The 23,740-nt window shown below is 42.7% G+C and overlaps 1 protein-coding gene across 2 annotated transcripts in view; it reads right to left on the bottom strand.

The window, feature by feature from the left end:
• sema4c (sema domain, immunoglobulin domain (Ig), transmembrane domain (TM) and short cytoplasmic domain, (semaphorin) 4C) overlaps nucleotides 1–23,740 on the bottom strand; it is a 94,406-nt gene that overhangs the window by 61,816 nt on the left and 8,850 nt on the right. Inside the window, exons 2-3 of one of the 2 annotated variants that reach the window (XM_038703488.1) lie at nucleotides 20,404–20,491; nucleotides 1,789–1,916 (exon numbers count right to left, since the gene is read on the bottom strand). The gene's annotated coding sequence lies outside the window, so the exon portion shown is untranslated. The remainder of the gene's footprint in view (nucleotides 1–1,788; nucleotides 1,917–20,403; nucleotides 20,492–23,740) is intronic. The other variant, XM_038703489.1, reaches the window with a different exon arrangement.

Here is a 23,740-nt window from a genome sequence, read left to right as displayed (position 1 = left end):
GGCTGCTGTTTGGGAATTCACCACAGTAGCTAGTGTTGTATTACATCTACCTTAATGCACAGGGTTGTATCAGTGAGCAGGGTGATTGGGTGTGCATGGATACGTGCAGCACATTTATCTGTGCGTACCTGTCACCTGTCACGCCGCTTTATGTGTACATAACCCCACCTCCATCTTTCTTGCATTTTCCTCCCTTCCCCCCCTTCCTCTTCCTCCCTCACTTTCATGCCCCCCTTTCTTCCCTTTTCTCCCCCCTTCTCCACAAGCTCCCGGTGTCTGTGATGGCACCCTGTCAGAGAAAAGCTATTTATGATCAGCAACCAATATCCTCACAGAGATAGACACACACTGGGAGAGAGACATCCATTATTATTAGAGGAATGGGGGATAAATGAGACAGTGGGAGAGAGAGGCAGAAAAAAATATGAATAGAGGAGTAGAGCAATGTTGCCTGAAGCTGTTTTTCACGCCTCTGTGTTTATGTGTGCGCAGCTTGGTCGTTATGTCACGGTATATGTGTGCGTGTCTCCGTTTAAGTGCGTCCCTCTTCTGCCTGTGTATCTCTGTTTTCTGTAGGTTTGAAGTCGAGATACAAATTACTTTTTTTATTGAAGGCTGAAGTCCGCTGGAGCTCTGGGTCACTCGATCAAACAGACTGTAAATGCGAGAGCACACTTGAGAGAAAAAGAGATGACCACCTGGTAACTTACACACAGGCTCTCACATATACATGTCACTCTGGTATCCAGTATCCTACTGTGACAGCGGTTCCTGATACTTCTAAAAATCTACACTTAGCGTGGCACATAACACACTGTCCTTCACAGCCAAAACTTTTTAATTGATGTACAGCTATGGCGTCTTTTCAACATGATATCATGGAATGGCGTATAAATAGCACCCCACTTTTAAGGACATTTCGGCGTGCCATGTCAACGCATTTTAAGCTTTTCACGTGTCATTTTCATGCTGTTATTACGCTGTTCGGTCCTTATAGATCCAAAGCAACACAAACAAGGTTAACTCTATCGTTTATGTCAGTTGGTACTTTCACTAATTACAAATGTGTTTTGGGAATATGCGTCACTAAAGCACAACATAAAACCATATCAATAGGGGGTCTTACAGGAATAGCTGATTTTGAAACACACAACGCACACTTTGCCAAGAGTTAGATCTTTATATTCTGGGCATGGTCAGTCAGATACACTTTATTAGTAGAAGTCCATTCATTTCTCTTGTCTCACTCTCTTTCTTCCTCGTTTTCCACTTTTTGCTTCAGGCGAAAAACGGCCGCCTCACTTTCACTCATCACACACAGAAACAGAATCACAATACGGTGTGAGCGCCCCACACACGCGCTCACACCCATAGGGATGCTATGCTTCCCAAATTTAAAACTTTTTTCAATCTTTTTCTTTTTGTTTGCTTTTTTCTTATCTCACGGCTCTTGCATCTTTCTTCTGTTTCTTTGTCTCGCTTCAGAATTATTTCTTTCTGGGAGGATACCTGAAAATGCCTGTAATTTCCTCATCCTGTTTTGACACTTCCCACCCTCCCCCCTCATGCATGATTCTCCTTTTCCTCCTCATATTCACTTTCTTATTTCTTTTGATTCTTCACTCATTTTACATGCCCCCCCCCATTCCTCTTCCTTTTCTTCCCTTTGTTCTCCTCTCTCATTCACTCTGCCAGTTGTGCTGTTTACTGTGGCAGGTTTCAGAGGAGGCAGAGAAGATGCTGCTGTGTTTTTCGTCTCCCCCCTTTGTTATGTTTTTACTTTCTTACTTGTTTTTCTTCTCCTCCCTCGCACGTCTGTGTGCTTTCTTCTTAATCTCCCTTTCAGGGTTCTTTGCCTCTGTCTTCTTGCCGAATGTTGAGTAGAGACACTCGACTCAGATGAAGGTCACATTGGGCTACAAGAGAAAAAGAAGAAGAAGAGAAAGGTAATGAGTGACAGGGGTGGAAGTTTGTGTATTGTGAGACTGGGAAGGCAGCTTTATCATCCATCCATCTATCTAATTCAGTTATAACTACATAAAACTGCTAATTTGCACACATACACAAACACATTAAAGTTCAAATTCATCTGCAGTCTATGTGAAATATGTGGTTCTAGAAACTGAGGGCCTTCTCAAGGCCAATTTATACTTCTGCGTCGAATCTACAGCGAAGTCAGCTCTAACACGATCTGCTCAGTTTCATTAGCCAATAGATGCGTTCGAGATGACTGCGGCTGACTTGATAGTCTAACATGAGCTAAAGGTGCCTGCAGGGGTGGGGTATAAAAACGGCGCCCTCAAGTTGGACACATTCTACCTGCATGAGCTTACTGTGAGCTGAGATCAATGACTGGTCTGCGGCTGCCTTGATCCCGCCAGGGTTTGAATGTCATATGACATGGTGACGTTTTGCAGCGCCAGCGAAAGCCGGACACAATTACTAACCAGCATGCCTTGTTTTAAATCCAGCAAGCTTCACGTTAAGTCAGCGCTGCGCACGCCACATAAAGTCCAACGCACCTTTTGTTTGTAGTAGCCCACACCAACAAAGAAGAAGAAACTCAACACAGTGGAACATAGAAACCCCACCGGCAACTAGCGTTTTGGTGGTGTAATTGCAGAGCAACGCAAGTGTAAACGCTCACGCCGGCGTAAATTTCTATGGGAGTCTTTTTAATGCCAACAAATGAACTATTTCTTAACTTTATTAAAGCATGAAGGTTTTAAGGGCAAATGCTGAAGTAGATGCCAATTTGTTTTAGACAGTCTGAGGCAACTCGGTGTATTTTTGTCAGACAGACTAACTATATAGTGAGTGAGAGATTGCATTGGGGGTCAGAAGCCAGTGGCTTTGTTCCACGGGCTCTGGCCAAGACGTGACTCCATGACTTTGATTCTCTATAGCTCCTTGAGCTTTTTTCTGTGTACTTACTCCATCCGGCATTTTAAATACAAAATAATATTTGTCCCATAAACTTCTGCTTCATAAAATCATTCCTCATTTGTGGAGCAGAGGATTACAGAAAAGTGGATGATGCAACACAGCTAACAAGCTACGGCGCCAAAGTTCACTAAACGCTCACTCTACAGCCACACACACCTGAAGGGTTCAGGATCAGATTCATTGGATCCCATGGTTCACACTGCAGATCATATAACTAACAACCAGGTCTCAGCTATTGTGTGTGTGTGTGTGTGTGTGTGTGTGTGTGTGTGCTTCATGTGAGTGTGTGTAGAAGCTAAGATTCATGTCAACATCAATGGCTCACTAATCACAATGAGAGCGCCGAGGGCCACGCAGATACTCTCAGTAAACGTAAGGGCCGGCTAGCGTTACACAGAGGGATCTTACAAAGGCAACACCAAAGCCTCTGACACCATCACAGTTCATTCACTGCTATCAATAATCTAGACACTGGAAACTCAGCTGCACTCTGTGCTCGCTGCGCTGCATCGACTGGAACAGCTTATTGACTGAAAAGTCCCACAAATTGTGCGCAGAACCTTGACATAACTCTCACAGAAAAGGAAATCTTTGTGACTTGCATGATGCCATTTAATGTAAATTCTTAAATGAAAAAAACAAATCAGTGTCCTGTGAAAACCAAGTCTCTTCAAAAAGTCAACTTTTCACGAGCTAAGAAAAGCAGCCCTGGTTTAATCTTTGTGCAACACATGGTAAATGGATTATTTATCCAAAGAAGTACAAACATTTTCTCAACCCACAAAATACGATTTAATCCTTCATGGTTTTCAGTGGGCACTGACGATATGAAACCTGCTACTGACTTGCTTTTCTAAAAGAAAAGATGGGATAAATCCTCTGATGGTTGCAAGCAAATAAAAAGCAGGTTACGTAAAAATCCGAAACACCAAAATCGAGTTAGTTTAATTAAATGTGCTGGAAAGTGAATTTAGACTTGATGAGGAACCTCACGGCTATAAGTAACTCCCCATATGAGCATGAATGTGTGTATGTGTGTGTGTAGACTGCTTCTGGTAGAGCGTTTAACCCTTCGGTGAGTGTCTCCACCTGGGAATGAACCGGCTGCGTGCCTGCTGAAGCTTTAACAGCAGCAGGATAACTTTAAAGACTGTTAGGAAGAGAAAAATGAAATATACTACTGCTACTGAGGCCACTGGCTGGGTTAACTATAGAGCTGGATGAACTCAGACACACACAGACACACACACACGATTATGTGACAGCACAGCGGCACACTGGCCATCTCTGGTGGATTTTTCCTAAATAAGTAAGTCATCCAGACCTCAGCTTTCCATTGGTTTCATCCAGGAGAGCACAGCAGCCAAAAGCTCCACACAAACACACACACGCGCACAACTATGCATGCACGTCTACACACAAACCAATGAACATGTGTGCTTCCAAAACACACACACACACACACACACACAAGGCTAAAAAGGATGAAGGGGGCGGACTGGAGGGGGAGAGGGTTCTGGTTAAAAAGCAGGATTTCGTGAACACCTGCACGCACGCACATAAACACACACATGCACACACATAAACACACCTCCAGCAGCTGGCTGCCTGTGTGTTTGACAGGCAGCACAGTGAGTGGCTGTGTGGAAGCCAGCCAGCCGCTTGTGAATCAGCAATGACTAACAGTTTAAACCTGCACTTTCTGAGCTAATCGCCTGCATTCTTATTGTAAATGTATGTACGTGTGTGTTCGTGTGGGTGGATGTGTTGTAAACCCACGTGTGTGTGAGCATAGCAGAGTATTTGTATCCGTGCCTGAATGTGTGTTGATGTGTTTGCCTGCGTGTTGCGACATTGTGAGCCTTCCCTATCAGGCCCAATTGTGACAACCCAGGCCTTTAATTGCTTTGCACCAAATTTGACATTGTCTAAGCTGACGGCACCCTGATGAGCAGAATAAAAGTGGAGTGACGATGTACCCGTCACTTCCCCCAATCTGCCTCGACAAGAACACAACTCTGCGCTCCGTTTGATCGCTGCAGAAGACAACGCAATGGGATGCTAATCACATGCAAAGGCCCGGGCTTTGAGCGTGTGCCAAAGTGTGTGTGTCTGCCTTGTACGAGTGCACGCGTGTGTGCCAGTAATGGCAGCTCTAATCAGTGGCAGGATTGGAAGAGGCATGTGGCAGTAAAACCCAACAAAATGCCTGCCAGTCCCTATTAGACTCGAGCACTCTCCGAAAACCTTGCTGATGACACACACACATACATACACTCCATCTTGCTGGACATCTGGCCAAGGTCAGAATTAGATCTGAACAATAAACGCCAACTGCCAACTCCCTTTATCACCCCACCTACACCTCCAACACCACTACCACTACTTCAAAAACAAAAAAAGTTGGAGCTGCAGAGCTTGACTTTACAGTCTTTGTCGTCCAGAGTGATTTAGTCGTTAACTCTGACCCCTCTAAGTGCAGCCCATTAGTCGCGGGCCATGATTTACAAGCTAAAGTTAGAGGTGGCCGGCATTTGCTGGGGCCATTATCAGCGCCGAGGCACGACAGACTCAATTCCCACTGAGATCCCTCATGAGAGTCGTCAATCCATATTCAACTGAAGGATCGATTATTCAGTGTACCGTAGAAATGTTTGATGTACAGCTGATGACGTGTCTTCTTCGTGCTTTGCCCTGTGTGTAAAATATTACGTCTCCTCTGTGTTACTACTCCTGGTATAGGATTTGAGAGATGTGGCAAGGTCAGTTTTGACATTTTAACAGAGATGGCCAATCACGTCATTATATAGCTTTATTTATGTTAATAAAACATTAACTAAGGCTTTATGGATTAATTATAAGCCATAAATGCAAGCGACTTTTGGGTTGCCAGATTGTGAATCCTTTTGATTGTGACTTGTGTTCTGCAAGTACAGGGGATAAAATTAACAATATAACAACTTATTTTAAATACAAGTTAAAGAAAATAAAGGAAATAAAGGGATTTTTTGTAAAAGTATCTCCCAAAATTAGCTCTTAAAGTGGAAGAGTGCTGATTTTAATCATCAAAGTCGTGGTACACGCTTTGGGGATTACTACTGCATGTGAAAAAAGTTGTATGTAGCCTTTTATGGCTCCAGGGAGGTGCTCGAAAGTCTGGCTCAGGTGACGTAACTTAAAAGTAAAGAAATGTAAAGTCGATTTGGACTGAAGACCGAACCAGATTGAAAATGAAAAAGATTTTGAGGCTGTGGAGTTAGAAAGAAGTGAGCCTTCCAGACCTCGGTAGCCCGCTCCTCATCTCTGCTTGAGGCTTGCGTAAGTTGCTACGAGAATGAACAAACTGGTAAAGTTTTATGATTAGTGCATGGAATAAAAAAGACAGCATCTCTGGCTCTGCTGCATTGGTTTTGATTTTTTAAAACAAATGTCCGTTGTAAGTCTGACAATCTTATAGAAGTGCAATGTTAAATCGGTGGACTACTTATTACTATTACTATTTATAAAGTCATTAGTTACAACTTGTAAAACCTTTATAAAGGGTTTTTATTATAGTGTGGTAATTTTTTATTAAAAGTGAAAAATTAATTTCTCCCAGATTTCTAATCTTGTACAGTTGTGAAGTCCTCTGAGACAAAGAACTGGGGCACTAAAACTCTCAGAAAAAAAGAGGAATATTTGACTAAGACTTGCTTATTAGCTTTCAAAGCTTCTCATTTCTCTACAAAATGTCAGAAAATAAAATGGAGAATGGTGACACCCATTGTTAACATGCATAGTAAACTTTTTTGCTATTTATATTTTATGACTGCTCTAACATTACCAGTACCAGAGGAAAATACGCTTTGCCAGCTCCGAACTTTGTAGCTGCAGCCCACAGCACAGATGCTATCAAAGCCTCCGGCACTACAATCAGTCAGAAAGCATCGACCAAGTTTTTGGCAATGCAAATGAGCAGGTTTGAAGTCCTATTGTTTCTACACCGTGACACAAACCCCCTCACATTTGTTAGTGTCGACAGATAAAGTGATTGTGATTTAGATTTTTTCAGTGAAGTGGGACCTTTCCACTACCATCCACTCATTTCCTGTGTGAGGCGTGTTTGCCCGCGTTGGGTGCTTTTGGCAAGAGATATTGGTTTGAGCGGCGGAGCTGTGATTATTATTCTCACTGTGCCAGAACACAGGAGCCACACAAAATACTGAGCAGCACCTGGTGTGTGAGCTAAACTGAGGAAGACACACAAGATGAAAAACTCTCATTTGTCAATGTATCCACAAAATATCACAGTCACGCACTCCGCGGGCTTTTATTGGTTTTGAAACGGATAAAATCGCCCAACAGTTCAGTCTTTCTTTTTCAGATTTAATGTGCAAGAGAAAAGCCCTGTAATGTGGGGTGAGACGGGTGAGTGCATGAGCTGGGAGGTCTTTTTGTGCGTGTGTGTGTGTGTGGGTAGGTGTGTGAGACATCTGTTTACATAAGTGGGCGGATGTGATGGTAAAGCACTGGTTTGGGCTCTGGCCTTTTCACAACAAGGCCAACGGCTGCGCCAATATTTTTCTCATAAAGGAGTAAAGCCAAACAAATTCCCTTTTACTGAGGCGCCCTGCAACGTTGCATACAGGGCTTTTCACTCGACCACTTTCACTCCAGATTTCTGCTTTTCTCGCCACACAACTGGGTGTCAACTTTTCCATCTAGTCAAATGTCAGATATTGATGTAAATGCTGAAAAAGTGCTTCTGTCTAAATGAAGAATTATGAGGATGCCAGTGATGTTCCAGACCAATCAGTGTGTCACCTGCTTGTTTTACCACCACTAACGTTTTGTTAAAGCTGCTCTGATAAAGAGTTTTGCATTAAAAATGGATGAAATCATTATGTGTAATGTGGAACGTGTCACTTGTAGTGACAGAGAGTTATCATCCGACGGTTAGTTTTGGTAGAGACCAGGGGCCGTATTATAGAAAGTTCATAAAGTTAGGAGAGTTTATTTAAGATTTTTAATAAAGTTAGGATGGTTGTGTGATACATTTTCCTGTCTTAAGTTAGGATAGGATAACATTGACTTAGGAACTGTTCATCTGTAATGGCTTTTTCCCTAAATCAGGTCCTAACCCTATATTTCCATGGTTACCAAGCAGTTAAGATTTCTGTAATAGGGGCTACAAAGAGAGTGAACCAGACTTAAATTTGTCTGTTGGCCAGAAACACAACTCCAAATGAATATTAAAAGAAAGATTGATGGCAACTTTATAATGTGAGAATACTCCATGTTAAATGCTTTAAAATATAGTAATTGGACTCTTCTTCTTCTTTCCCTTAATGAAAATACTCATTTCAGTTGTTAAGTTCAACAGTAGATTGTAGTATTTTGTATTGAAATATGGAGATTCAACCCTTTTTATCTATGAAATGGTAAAAAACAAAATGGTTGTAATACTGATTTTGCATGTCTTCTTTTAAATATGATTTATATTTCTCTTGCAAACTCACGTGACTGCTTTATTTCAAGAGAACTTCAGATGCACCCTGATGAAGGCCAGGACTTGTAAGAGGTGGATAAACACAGACCCATCTCTTTGTTGCTCTTACTTTCAGCCTCCATTTGCTGTCAATGCCACATCTCTGCCATCATTAAATACCTAAAAAAATGCACATACTTTTCTTTTCATTTTTCTGTTTGCAATTTCACAGCATGGGGCCTGACATTATATGTGATTGAACTCTCCAAAGAAGACTGGTGTGACTCAGTGTCTCCCTGAAGGAGATACTGAACCATTACGGGGGAGTATGCAGTATGTCAGGTCTTGCGTGGGCCCCAAAGAACAATGGCGCCCAGCGGTGAATAGGTACATACAGCCTGTCTCTGCATACACTGTGATTTTATAGACTCACTCAAGGTCAAAGTGAGTGTGATTTTTCTTATTCTTCTCTGGTGGAATAATCAGAGGCAGGAATATCCTGTTTCATTAGCTTTCCTCTCACTGCTGCTCCCGTCTGTCCAACGAAATGCAACTGGCTGAGGGTCGGAGCTGCAGCTGTAATAGCAAATAGCCAGGGAACCCTACATAGGTGGGGGATTATTGACAGAGAGAAAGGTTAAAGAGTAATATGTGAGCGTGGATCAATTAATGCATCTACTCCTGTGAGTGTGCGCACCACATGCTGCACATATCCACTAGGTGTTACGTGTTTGTGAATCTTCATTTGCACACGTGTTCATACTTGCCTCTGCTCATGCTCGTGCACGTATATCTTTGTGTGTCGGCGACAGTAACAGCATGATCTCCATGCGTTATTTCATTAGGTGGCTCTCCCGGGCTGCAGGAGGACCCTGTCCCTAATGGCCTCTGTGCTCATCGTGGTGAGGCAGACAGAGTGCAAAATGAGGGCCGCCCTCCCCCTCCATGGTAACTGCCAGACCCCTGGGGGCCCATTGCTTGGCTGGCTGTCCCACTCAGGCTCCCGTTCCAGCCTTGAGGGACGGATACAGAGGGGAGCTTGACAGCTAAACAAATGAGATCACCTCCCACAACTGACCACGTCTCTCTTGACCTAACTTGACTCCACATACAGATTATCTGCAGTACAGTAAGTGGTCCTGCAGATTATTTTGATTTTTTTTTGCTTAGGTTTGCCACAGTTCTAATGTGCTGTTGTTTGAAAGCTGCATTTGAATTCGAGTACTTAGTTCATGCTGGAGAAGCAGTTTGAATCCTGTCCAAACCATCCTGCCACAACAGACAAACACAGGGAAAATACTATAGGGCATTTTATAAAACATCATGCGAAACCATCAGGAAAGCTTCCGCCGCTCGATATAATGAAATTCAAAGAGAAAAAAACCCCATTGTGGATTGGGAGATGAAACGAAGGCAACAGGAAAACAAATCTTGCAACAGTGTAAGTACGCTGTAGCCTGTAGCTAAGTGGCAGTCCTGGATGTTAATTAAGTCATGTTTGTGATGGAGAGTTGGAGTGGCGACAAGCAGAAATGCTGTGCACTTTGAAGGAAATGACTCATCTTTCTATTCTTGTGAGGACAGCTGTTCTTACTAACACACACAGCAGGTGACTGACGTCTGCACACACGCACACAGTGGACTCAACCTGTTTAGCCTGGCATAATGAAGCACATAATCACATCCACGGACGCTGAGACACAAAGGAGTTATATCAGGAAGGATTATCCCTGTTACACAAACACACACAGATGAGTCTGAAGCAAAGATACATTATGAGTATCAACAACCTCAGACTGTTGCCACAAACTGACAAAGAAGAAAGACAGAAGGCGGGAGAAGGCGTTGAAACGTATGTATGAATACAAAAATGGAATTCTTCTCCTCAAAATAATAATAATTTGACCAAAAGTCACAAAGAGAAGAAAGAAAGAAAGGAAGAAAACACACACACACACACACACACACACAAACACACACACCCTCTGAGCAGCTGAGGTCATCTTTATTAATAAACCCCTGACAACAAACACACTCACATCTAGGGCCTCGCCCTCACTCCATCCTTACAGACTTCCACACTCCCTCCCTTCTTTTAGCTCCTTGAGAAATGGCAATTGCCAGACTGACACAGTGGGGGGTTGTCTGTAACCACACACACAAACACACACACACACACACACACACACACACACACACACACACACACACACACACACACACACAGTGCAGAATGGCCTAGAGACAGCATGTCAGTGATCTGTCAGAGGCTAACAGTGCAGAACAGGTGTGTATGTGTGTTTGTGTGTTTTGAGGGGAAGCAAAAGATAGGAAGGCCAGACAGAGAGGAAGTTTGCCCTGCACACACGCAGATACACACACTAGGAAACATGCCCTGGCTCATTTGTTCCCACTGACAGGAGAGGAGAGGGATGGTTCTCTACAATACGTGCCTAAGGGAGGAGGACAGGTGTGTGTTGTGTTGTGTGTGTGCTTGTATGTGTGAGGAACTCAGAGGAAAAGACCAAACATTTGCATCAAAGCCCAAAAATGCATGTGTCTGCTTATGTGTGTGTGTGTTGGTTTAAATGTATCTACTTATGCATGTTGACCTTGTGATGTTTGATCTGTGGGAGATTGACTGTGGCGGGGCTCTGCAGGGCTTATGATGAAGCATTAGGGCCTGACCTGGGATCACTGCAGTCCAGGTGCCCTTGAGCAAGAAACTCTGGGTAACAGCGTCAGGACAGGTGGATTTTTAGACAGCTTTCTGTTCAATCCAGGTGGCTGTGTTGTTGTGTGTTGCTACAAGTGATCAAGAAAGGTTTGATCAAACACTGCACAAGGGTTAATAAGACTATGAGGCAGGACTTTGCTGAACAATCCTGCATTGCTTCCATTCATTAGTCTAATCATTTCTAGCTACTTATCCAGGTCCAAGAAGTGGAGGCAGCAGGCTGAGCAAACTAGGCCAATCTTTTCGTCCTAGCTATGCATTTCTTTCTGGTGGATCCAGGTGTTCCCCAGGCTATATGCGAGATATATCCTGATCCCTTCGGTTTCCTCCCTGTGGTCTCATCAGTTGGATGTGCCCAGAACACTTCCGGAAGGAGGCGACCCGATCAGATGCCCGCCCTACCTCAAATAGATCCTTTCAATCCCGAGAAGCAGCCGTTCTACGCAGAGCTCTTTCTGTAGGTCTGCGCTCCACACTGTGTGCCTGAAGCCCAATTAATACTTTCCGCATCATTTTGTTATCTGGCCATTTCCACAAAGGGCCTATATGGAGCGTCCATTTGCAGCCCAAAATATGTGACTTGAATAAAAACATGTCAAATCTTGTGCTTTCTGTCTCTACACAAAGCTCACGAGCAAAGCTGAAGTCTGGAACATAAAACGACTCTGTAATTCAAGAGTGCTGCCTTCAGGGTTAAGCTCCCTCTTCACCTCGACAGCCAGGTTGACTAGCACCATCTTCTTTTGCCGCAGTCCTCTGTGACCAAACTGTTGTGCAAATGCAGTGTTGCAAGCTAAGTCTGAACACAGCCTAAGTTGGATCCTGTCAAGTAAAATTATTTGCTAATATCTTTTTTGTTGCCTGGATGTTTTGCAGTTTTCTGCTCTGAATTTTGGGCTTCTGAATTGGGCGCTCCTTTTAAAGCCACAGTGGCTGTCAGTATCATGTTAAACAAGATGCATCTTCTTCTAAGTATTTCAAACAAACTGTTGTTGCTGCTGCCAAATACAAGACACATTACTTCCCATGATGCTACTTGTTCCATGGGATTCTTCATGGGAATGAATTACATAACAATGAGTGTTTACTCGAGCAAAGCTCCGGTACAACAAACTAATAAAAGCTTTATGAACTGAATATATGTTTAATCACTCCTGTGTTGTATCATTTTGCCATAGTGAAATAAGCAAAGGGTGTGGCCGACTATCAGATCAATGAATCCCACCATGAATGATGCCTTTCCTGTTAAATGCAGTAAGTTATGAAATACAGAAATTAAATTGTGCCAGATCATCAAGGGCACTCAGGAACAGAACATGTGACACATTTCAACCTCAGCGGATCGTCTTGCTCAGTAAACGCAGAACATCTGGTGAATTTCACCATTCGCTCTGGTTAGGGTGCATTTAACAATTGGTTAAAAGGCAATTTCTTTTTCCACCTCAACGAAGCTGTTTGTGCTTCTTTTGGATGTCGCGGAGTGGAGAGATGGCAAAGACAGCGAGGGTACACACACAAATGTTGCCAGCTGGGTTGAGCACACTGTGTTGGTGGTATGAGTTATACAGCTTAGACCTCTGAAGCCTTGGGACATCCCCAACACTTTTTCAACAGTGGGCCCATTTTATGGTGCATTCTCATAGAGAAAAATGAGCTCTTATGCTTGCATGGATTCTTGCATTTCTAAATATAGATGTAAATTCAATGATGCTTCAAAAATAGACGTGAAGAGTCGCCAGGCGTTTACATTCATCTCACTGTTCTGCAGCTCACTAAATGGTAAACAACTGGCAGCCCAGACACCATGACCAACAAGGATTATATCACCTCGCCGTGAGATCACAGCGGGCCGGTAGCCAGTTTCTCGATGTGCTTTAAACTGTCAGACGCGCTGAAACCCTCCACTCAAACCCTCGGCTCACTTACAATCCTATGTTAGCTTAACTGGAATCAATGGTGCAGTAATGGACAGTGAAAAACTGTGTTAAGGTGTAATGCTACCTGTTAAAATGCAGTTGCTGGCCGTTTAATATGGGCAGAATGCTTGCTGTGTAATGTTGTTAGGAAAGGGAGAGGTTTGGGATGGGAGACAGAGTTTGATCTGGATTTTTAAAGGGTTGATGCCTTTGGAGTGATGTTCAGAATTGAGAAACGTGACTGTTGCAGAAGAACGACTTGGATTCAGTGCTCTCAGCACAGTTTATTCTTGTCATGGTGGAAAAGACTCTGAAGCCGCTTTTACACAGTCATTTGACATCCAATAAAAAACATACAAACAAAATTAAGGCGTGTTAGTAGCTCCTTAATGCAAGTTTCACTGCAGGGTTACTTCAGGCTGACAGCCAAGAAGCTACGGAGAAAAATCATTACTTCACCTACATTACAATCGCACATTGAGACGCAATAAAATCAGCTTGATGTTATCCCAACAAAAACATAAAGATCAGCTTTTAGAACCCGTAATTTATTCATACACGCTGTCATCACATGCAGCTTTGTCACTGAGAAGCTTTTTCAACCTTCCATCAACCGTCACTAATTGCAGACCATTTTGAATAATATCAACATAAACAAACCTGCCTCTGAATAAATGTGAAGCTCACTGGTAGCTCACACATGCTGTCAGCCCTCGAATCAAAAGCTCAGCAGTAAATTTGAAATTGAAAAATGTCTTCAGTCTGGTAAATTGAAGCCTGATCATAATCAAAACCAGTGGTGGGCTGTCTGTTCAGACAGACTGGCAGCATGTTGGTATGTTTAAAAAAGGATGTGTCAAATTCAAGACACATCTTTTGTTCTTTTACATACTGTATAAGTAAATTAGGACAAAAACAGACATTCAAAGGACAACATGTTCCAAAATGCACACATTTAAACAGTAAAAGTTGCTGAGGTACCTTTAAAACCGACCACAGCACTTCAATCAACAGTTATTTAAAAAAGCTTTGATTAAAAAAAACCTACTCCACAAATGCACCAAAAAGAGTGAAAGAGAGTTCTCTGGCCCTTTAAGTCAAGGTTAGGAAAGAACTAGGCCATTTTGTTGCTGCAATGGAAAAACAAAAGCGGCAGGGTGTCTGGGTGGCAAACAGGGAGGGAGGAAAATGACAGCGGTACAAAGAAATCAAATAAAGAGTGACAATAAATGAAGTGCAAAGGAGGCCTGTGGTCACCGGGCAGGAGTCAGAGAGCTGCTGACGACAACAATCACACACTCTGCCTCTGTCTTTTTATCTGCAGTATTTGCCGCTTTCCTTTTCTTGTCTGCATCATTTTATCTCACTTTTTCTGATTCTCTTTCATCATCTCAGACACTTCTCCGGCTCGCATTTGCGCTATATGACTTTTCTCAAGTCTTTCATTTATTTCAGCCTGCATTTTCTCAGCTCTGTCTGGCACTTTCTGACTTCTGCTCTTTTTTTGTGTTTATTGGACCGTCTCTCTGCTTACTTGTTTCTTCTTTTTCTTGGCTATTTTGCTATCTGACACTGTATCTCTGTCTCTATTCATTCACTTTTCTTTGAAGGAATGATTACATTTTGGGGAAAAAGAATTTCCGGCTGTCTTCCAAAGACTTAATACCACTCATGACTCTACTCTGAATATGAAGCCACAAACAGGAGACAGTTAGCATAGCTTAGCATAAAGAGTGTAAGGGGAAAAAAGCCAACCTGATTCTGTCTTAAGAAACAATGTTGTTTAATCAATACAAAAAAATTAATATAAACACGACAGTTTGCAGTTTTACAGAGGATTATATGTGGGATTATTTCTTGGCCAGGAGCAGTGACAAGACTGCAGGAAGTATTTTACCAAAATATCAAACTATTACAATAAAAAACTGATCAATAGTTGACGAGACGTTTCAAAAGATCAACTGTGGGCCTGGATGTGTTTAGCCTAGCTTAGCATATACTGAAGGCAGAGGAAAACAGTTAATCTGGCTCTGTCTGAAGTAGTGAAGTGAAGAGAGCTTACGAATTAACACGATTTATCTTTTTGGTTTTATGAAATTCCTTCATTTAAAAACTACTGTACTTCTCCAGATGTGGGCACTGATGTGTATATTGTGGGGTCATCTGCATACATTGCAATGCTGGCATTATTTAAAATGAGCAGTCAACAGTCCGAAACAACTGCCCCGAGGCACACCGCACATCACTGCTCTTAACTCTGAAAAACCATTAAAATATGCTGTATACTATACCAGGGGTCGGCAAATAAGTCTGGCAAATAAGTCTAAGTTTTTTTAAACCATTACATGGTGGGCTAGAACACAGTCAAATAGTTTTTCTTATATTTTTGTCATTATGTGTACATTTAGCTACGTCGGTAGTGTGCGGGACTGGACTGTATGATCGATCCCAACATGCTGCAGATGTTTTTTTCTCCCTTGTTAAACAAAGTGATTATAAGGACACGTTTGCACATGCTCACAATAAAGCATGTGCTGCAGTGTGTGTGCGTCCCGGCGTTTGATCCGCATTCATAAACATATGGACGCTTATTTTCAGGGGAATCCAATCACATGTTTAGTGACGGCTTTTTCAGTGGTGTGTCAAGCAAGCTAGAGTCTATGTGTGTCTATGTCTATGTATGTCTATGAATGTCTTTCAGAACTTTTCAAAGTAAAAGCTTTCAATAAACTCGATAAAGTTTTGCTGCAAAAAATGCGCTTTTATTTTGGAGGCACAATCATTTAAGCGGAAGTGATTATGTAAGTAACTGTAGCTGTCATGACAGAGATCTATTTCAGCACCAGCTGCTATCAATTTATTTATTTTTTATTTTTCTGCTATCAAAGCAATCTGGCTGCGGGCCGCCTTGCCGACCACTGTACTATATTATATTTCCTGTTAGTAAGATAACTTCTGACCCATGCAGCTTCACAATGTTCAGAGCCCTAACAATTCAACTCACTCAACAACAATTTCTGATCACCAAACATCTTTTTCATGTCACTTTCTTTCATCAAATGATCAGTGTGGAGTGTCCCAGTGTTAAAACTACCCCTTTAACATTTTCCATTGCTGTTTCTCTTCAGATCGGAATAGTGTCTACCTGTGCAGTCCCTCCATTTAAATAAACGATGGGGAATTGACCAATACCACGTTTCGTCTTCTAGAACCAATAAGTCGATAGACCAACTCCAACTGCTGCTACTGCACCACGGAGCAAACACACACACACACACACAGCGACAGAGATACACACTGATGTCTTTATAGTTTGGTAACAACACCCTGGTGCACTTTCTCAGGTGTTTTGAGGGTGTGAAGCCCAGGTGAGAAGAGACACACACATAAATCATAACTACAAGCTTTTGATGCCTTCATACTAATTACAAACTGTCTGTGTGTGTGTGTTTGTGTGTGTTTAAGAGTGTTTAAGACTGTATGTGTGTGGGAGGTGTGACGCAGTATGTACGACAGAACAGGAATATGTGAGAACACAATGTGTATAAATGTGTCAGAACGCTACAGCACATGTGTTTGTTGATTTTGCAAAGCTAGCCCCCCGCACAAACACAAACCCACACACACACACATACCCTACCTCTCTTTCCCCAACCCCTGGTGCCTTTGTGAGTCAGTTTTGTCAGTGTGTGTCTGTGTGTTTATGTGTGTGTGTTTGTGTGCACATCTTAATCTCCCGGCTTAGACAAACTCAGCAGAGTTTCTAGTAAATGTTGTTAATAAAGTCTAGCGGGAGTTCTGTCTGTCATCCAACTGTGGTAACGCACACACAGACGGATACACACACAAACACACAAAGCATATATATATATAATTAATAAGACCAAAGCAGATCCAGACACAAAGCACTTAGACAAAGACACACCCTCACAATCACACACACAATCAAGGACACACACACACATACAGGTACAAATACACACACTGACACTCAAACACAAAGAGATGAAGATGCACACAGGTTAGCACACACTCCCATAGATGCAGACACAAAGAAACAGCCACACAGTCTCAGAGAAACAAAGGCAAAGGCACACACACACACAGACACAAAGAAACAGAGACACACACACACATACTTAAAGACCGAAAAAGACACACACACACACACACTGCGACAGACGGCGTGGGCCTGACAGCATGCAGCAGATCCACCACCAGCGCTGTGATGCTGATGAGCAACACAATCCTCTGCTACGAGCGCTGAGGCAGCACGCTGCGGTGGCGAACGCAGCTTTAGAGAGGACGGTTTTGTGCGGTACATAATACGGGAGACATTCAGCAACACAGCAGCAGTGTGGAACAAAGCGAGCGTCCATGCAGCTGCAAAAGAGAGAAACCACACACGTGAACACAAAGGGCACAGCGGAGCACTCGCACCCTCACACAGAGACACTAGTTGGTAATTATGAAGGAGTGTGAACACACACAAACACGCACAGAGTTACCCAGCACAATCCCCACATTAAAGAGCTGCTCGCCTATGATTTTTGAATAGGCTGTGGATGAAGAGATTTATCCAGCAGCTAACTGTCTCCCCCTCCACTTTCATCTTACTGTACAAGCATCTCTGGCCTTATACCGAGATACAGAGTAAAATCACTTTAGCTAACGACAGCTTCTTCCTACATAACAGTTGTGGTTGCTGGAAAGTGATTTAGTGTTGATGCTTTCCTCCTTAAGAGAGTTAGATATCGACTAATCCTCACTGCTCCACCGTTTCAGATTTAGGCATTTTCTGCACACTCAAGGGGTTGTTTTGAAATGTGCATGGGCTGGATACAGTTTACTACTTGTTTAACAAAGCTTGATAAGACAGTATTGCTCAGGAAATAAAGACACATTTAGCGGCTGGAGTTAAAAACACTACGTTGTTTAGCAGGTTGTTTTTGGTGGGTGAAAACGTTAAATGGTTTGGTGAGGAGACTTAGAAGCATGTAATTACTCCGAGGGAAGCCTTTTTCCTGTAGGCTCTGATTACCATTTATCGCAGCAGCTCAGCACTGTTTGTCAAGTCTCTATCTGTTCACAACACCCTGAATCCTACAGCAGCCAACTACGACCATTGCATGTATTAGACAAAAACGTGACGTTGTGTCTGTCATTATGAGGTAACAATTTCCTTCTAAAGAAGATGGATGAAATTTTCGGAAGCCTTTAAAACGCATGTTGCTGTGTAAATGTCTCTACTTCCACTTGCAGTTGCCTGTTACAGCCGCACGTCAGTTTTTCACAGACAGGTTTACACATTTTTTTATATCTGAGGAAAAAGAGCTTCGGTATAAAACAAAAATAAATAAATAATATTTGTCCATAATTCTTTTTTTTTAGTAAGTCTTAAATCCTCAACTGCTGTACTCATCATGTTCTTTGAGCTGAGGCTGATCTCAGCTTTTAGTTTGTAGCAGGCAAAAATTCCCTGTCCTCAAGCAGTCAAGTCAACACTTCCTAAAACTTGGCATTTAATACCTTTTGTCTGTTCTCTATGCGGACATCAGACAATTTTGCAAATTTCCAAATGTAGCTGAGTGGAGCAACAGGTGACTCGGTGCTCGTCTATGTGACCTTAATGTTTCCATATCTGACCTCCCTCTAAGCCTCCTTGATACTTTTTCTCCACACGTGGTTCCCTTTTATTTAGCACACACATGAAGTTCATGCACTTCCTCTCTTGCCTCTTACGCAGAGCTCTTGAAAGAATCGTTTGACATTTCGGGAAACATACTAATTAGCTTTCTTGCTGACAGTAACATAAAAAGATCAATACTACTCTCGTATCTGTCCATTACATATCTGTCCATTACATATGACTAAAAGGCTACAGCCAACAGTTGATTAGCTTAGCTTAGCAGGGAGGCTGGCTACAGGTAACAAGATCTACCTACCAGCACCTCTAAAGCTCACTGATTAGCATGTTATAGCTTGTTTACTTAATCCGTACGAAACCCAATATGTACAGAAATGGAAATAGGCGGGCACATAACCCTGATAAAACCACTAATTGTCCTTTTTACACTCTTGATAAAGATTTAGTACCGACGTCAATTTACAGAATCACAGAAACGCACACAATCCCACCCCTCTGTTACCCAGCTAAGTGTTGGGGAAAGACACACTTCTCCACAACCACACACACCCGATTAACCACACAGTCACACACCCACACGGACACACACACACACACACACACGCAGCAGCTAACTTAATTTCAAAATCAATTAATTAAAAAGCACGGTCCTCTCCCACAGGGAGTGAAAGACAAATTTGAGGAATTTAATCCTGGTACACAAATCAGAGCTGTTCAGCCGCAGAGATATGAGAGGACAGGCGGGACGGAGGGATGGAGGAACGGACTGTCCATGAATTTTAAAAAGGGAAGGCCATTTAACTCAGTTGCTTCAATTTGAGACGGCTCCTCTTGCTTTTCCCTGGTATACCATAACGGTTCTATCTATCTACCTATCTATCTGGTTTCTGGCGAACAGAAAAGAAAAATAAGCAAAATCAGCAGAGAAAGTGAGCAAGGTAAGTAAGTGTGTGTGTGTGTGTGTGTGTGTTGGTGGGGTTCATCAGTAACCCCCTCTCACTCCCTCACTGTCTCTTTCCATTAGATTTCAGGCGTTTTTTAAAGAGAAGTGTTATTGATTTTTTGACGCGTAGAAGCAGAGGGGGGCTCAGAGTGTGTGTGTGTGTGTGTGTGTGTATGTGCGTATGTGTGTGTGCGCCTGTGCGTGTGTATTTGTTCTCCATGGCTGTTCTAACCTCGGGCGAAAAAATCATAATAAAGAGTTTGCCTTTCTCTCCTCCCTGGTGTTCCTAAAAAAGACTTTGCCTAATAGGTACGAAAAAAAGGAAGAAAAAAAACTGCGAGATAAACTGTTCCATATGCTACTGTGTGTGTGTGTGTGTGTGTGTGTGTGTGTGAGAGAGAGAGAGTGTGAGAAAGAAGATAGAGACAAAGTGTGAGCGAATGAAGGTGTGCGTGCAAATACATTCATGTGTGAATGTGTTAGTACAGGTGAGACTGTGTGTGAGAAAACGCACGTGGCCTTCCATGTTTGTCTGATGTTACGAGTGTTTGAGAGAGTGTGTGTGTGTGTGAAAGTGCGTGAGTAGTGGATGAAGTATTCAGATCCTTTCCTTAAAGGAACAGTGTGTGAGATTTAGGGGGATATTGGCAGAAATGGAATATAAAGTTTTCTTGTCATTAGTGTCTCTTCCACGGAGTCCGCTATGTTGCGCTGCCATGTTTGTACAGTAGCCCAGAATGGACAAACCTGCCAGGTGTATACCGCGGCTTCAACCTCGATCACTCCTGCACAGACTCTGGCTCCGCATGGCATCACCGGTGCAAGATAGCAGTGCCTGTATACAAGATGTTTTGGACAAGTGGAGACAAAGTAAATTACATATTAATATATATTTTCAATCGGCAACTGTTTCGACAGTTGATTTATCGGTTTGAATCATTAACAAAAAACAAAAAACATCTGATTGCAGCTTCTTAAATGTAAATATTTTCAGGTTTCATTACTCCTCTATGACAGTAAAGTGAATATATTTGGGTTTGGACAAAACAAGACATTTTAGGAAGTCATCTTGGCCTTTGGGAAACAATTTTGACACTTTTTATACCAAACAATTAATCAATTAACTGGGAAACAATCAACAGATTAATCAACAATGAATATAATCGTTAGTTGCAGCCCTAGTGGAGATGTGTTGTCTTTATATACAGTCTATGGTAGCAAGAAATAAAAATGTCTGCTCAGTGAAAACCAAGGTATCTTAGTTTAGTTTGTTGCTATAATCATTCCTCTCAATTCTTAAATATATATTTTTATATTCAGCTGACGCTTATATGAGGTTTTAGCAGACCGAGTTAGCCCAATCAATGGGGTATGTTTGTTCTGGTAGGTTTATTGCCAGTGTTTAGTTCTACTTCTAGTTGACAACCTGGCTCCCAGGACAGATCCTTCCACCTCGGCTCTGCAAGAAAACATTATCAGGGGAAGCAAAAAGAGAAACTTGTCAAGACTTCTGAAGCCTCATATTAGCTTCAGCTGAACCTTTCTTTACCTGTCTTTACATAAACCATTTAAAAACACCATTTGATTGTCTGAAAAATGCTCTGACACAGAGCTTGAAACAGGGCTGCTGTACGTGTAGCATACTGTGTATGTACTGCACGCAGAGATGCCTATTACAAAATTTCACAGGGAGCACAGCAGTGGGGACTAAAGGGGAGAAAAGAGAATAAGAGAGAGCACCAAGAAGCAAAAGATGAGAAAGATTGAAAGAGAGAGTGGGAGAAGAAGGTGAAAGCCAGGTTGGAAATTGATGGCGTAATTGTTGACTGCTGGTCGCTCTTATCTTGGTTTCTCAGGGCTGTTGTCTGGATGAGCTGGCTTCTTTCTCACTTTCCAATCTCTGTCTCTCTCTAGGAGTGGACAAACCTGGCAACCCGTATACTGTTTGTCAATTCCCCCCCCCCCTCGCCAGCCTTGTTTTCTTCCCAATCCCTGTCTTTCTCCTCCTTTATCTCCTTTCTGTCGTATTACTGTGGCCGCATCCCATTGAGCAGATTTCTTTCCTTTTTTTCTCTTTCCATCCCTCTCTTCAGGCAGTCAGACATCATGCAGAGAGCGGTGGACTGGAAAAGAGCAGCATGAGAGGGGGTAGTGCAGCCAGCCGGGGGTCAAAGGTGAGTCTGCAGACGGATAGGGGCGGGTGAGGGGCCAAACACAGACTCTGTCTCTCTCTTTCAGCACACAAGCCAGACCAACACCTCAACAACAGGACTATTATAGTTGCAGCTGCTGATACAGCTGGGCTCAAAGGAGTTCCTGGTGCTGGACTCGAGGTGAGGCCAATGAGGTGCTAACCACAGCTTGCACTAATAACGGAGCACTAGGCTATGCTAGCAGTGGCGTTTCAATGAAAGGGTGTATGAGCAGACCAGGAGAAAGAGAATCAATAAAGCTGGATTTATGCTTGATGCAAGAGCTTAGCAGGAATCCCTCGGCAGATACCACAAATATTTATAGTTCAATGTTGGATTTCACCCATTAATATCACCAGCCTGACACCAGAAACATGTATCGCACATGGCCAGGCATCATGCTACAATTATTGTGTTTACATTTTTTAAAGAGCTTCATGATATTCGAGCTACAGTACTACTATAGTACTGCAGTTACATCCAGGTAACTCCTGTTTCGCCTTGTTTCATTACAGAAGCTGACATTACTGCAGTGCAATTGCGGCATTCTTTAATTAACTGAGATAGAGAGCGGTGATTGTGGAGAGAAGTCTTCAACTTACTTCATTGTTTTGGTGTTGTCTTCTCTATCAGCAATCTCCATCCGCATCAGAAACTGGTTGGAGAAACCCCTACTGTGTAGCTATATTTGTAGGATCCCTTGCTATTCCATAACTCATTATGGAGTTAAACCCCAACTGCTCAGTGGATCTACTCCATGGCCACCAGTTGACAGCCGTGGTTGTACTGGGCAGCACTGTGACAGAGTATGTGAAGGAAATCAGCTAGCATTGCTTTTTATCATGACGCCATCAATACAGTGACATTACAGAACTTTTTCCACCTGGCATAAAGATGCTGCATATCAGGATCGATTATCCAGCTATATGTCAGTCAGATCTCCACATTTAGAGTATTTTATGTATGTAGTATTCTTGTTGTCTGCAGGATCTCATCACATCTATCGTGGGCAATATGCAAAGCAGACGAGTAGGTGGGGAGGTGGCATCGTCAACAAAAACAGACAGCAGCAGGTTCAGTATTTTTGGGCACGATACTGTGCAGCCTGTATTTACTTCAAGGCAAAAAAGGGATGTTTAACAAGCGTTTCACACGAGGCAACAGTAACAGTGACAGGTTACCTCTCTGCTGCATACTTAGCAGCAGCTGTGAACACTGTATCAGATCCTGCTTCGCCATAAATGAAGAAAAGGAGTGGTGACTCATGAGCTCAGATCACGCTGAAGTCGTCATAGGATCCATGAGACAAAATATGATTAGTCAGTCAAGGGGGAAGGTATCTCATTTCCCCTCATCACACTTTTAATCATTTTTTCTACAAATCATGCTGGCTCTTTGCTAAGACATCTCCAATGAAAGAAAAGAAATACACCTCAGCTTTACACAGTATTTCACACATTGTCCGTAATTCTCTTCACACTTGACAAAAGGGCCCCATGGTACTAGAAAGAAGTGGTCTATCATTGATTTTTCAACAATAAAGGGCAGCACTGACTTCTCAGTAAGACTTGATAGGCTGAGTTTCCATTAGAATGTGCAACGCCTGTTAACTTTGAATTTCCAGTTACAGGTGCTACACTGGACAAACATCTATGTTTACATTTCGGAGGGGCTAACAGCTAACTTTGATTTTCCTACGCTGCCAGAATAACGCTAGACAAACACAGCAGGAAAAAAGCCAGGTAGCACTCTGTCTTCCAACAGCTAAGCTACTCCCCCCACACTAGCTCAGCTGAGCTCTCAAGAGCGCAGCCATGTAGGGCCCCTCCTACAGCTGATAAGACTGCATGGGCCCCTCTGTAGTGCCTACCCTGGAGAGAGGCCATTAACCC

This window comes from Micropterus salmoides, unplaced genomic scaffold (assembly GCF_014851395.1).
Source record: "Micropterus salmoides isolate LMB-PRFRI ecotype aquatic unplaced genomic scaffold, ASM1485139v1 Ms_hic_scaffold_7, whole genome shotgun sequence".
NCBI lineage: Eukaryota > Metazoa > Chordata > Actinopteri > Centrarchiformes > Centrarchidae > Micropterus > Micropterus salmoides.
The sequence above is the reverse complement of the archived record's forward strand: the minus strand, read 5'-3'. Positions and strand labels throughout refer to the sequence as shown.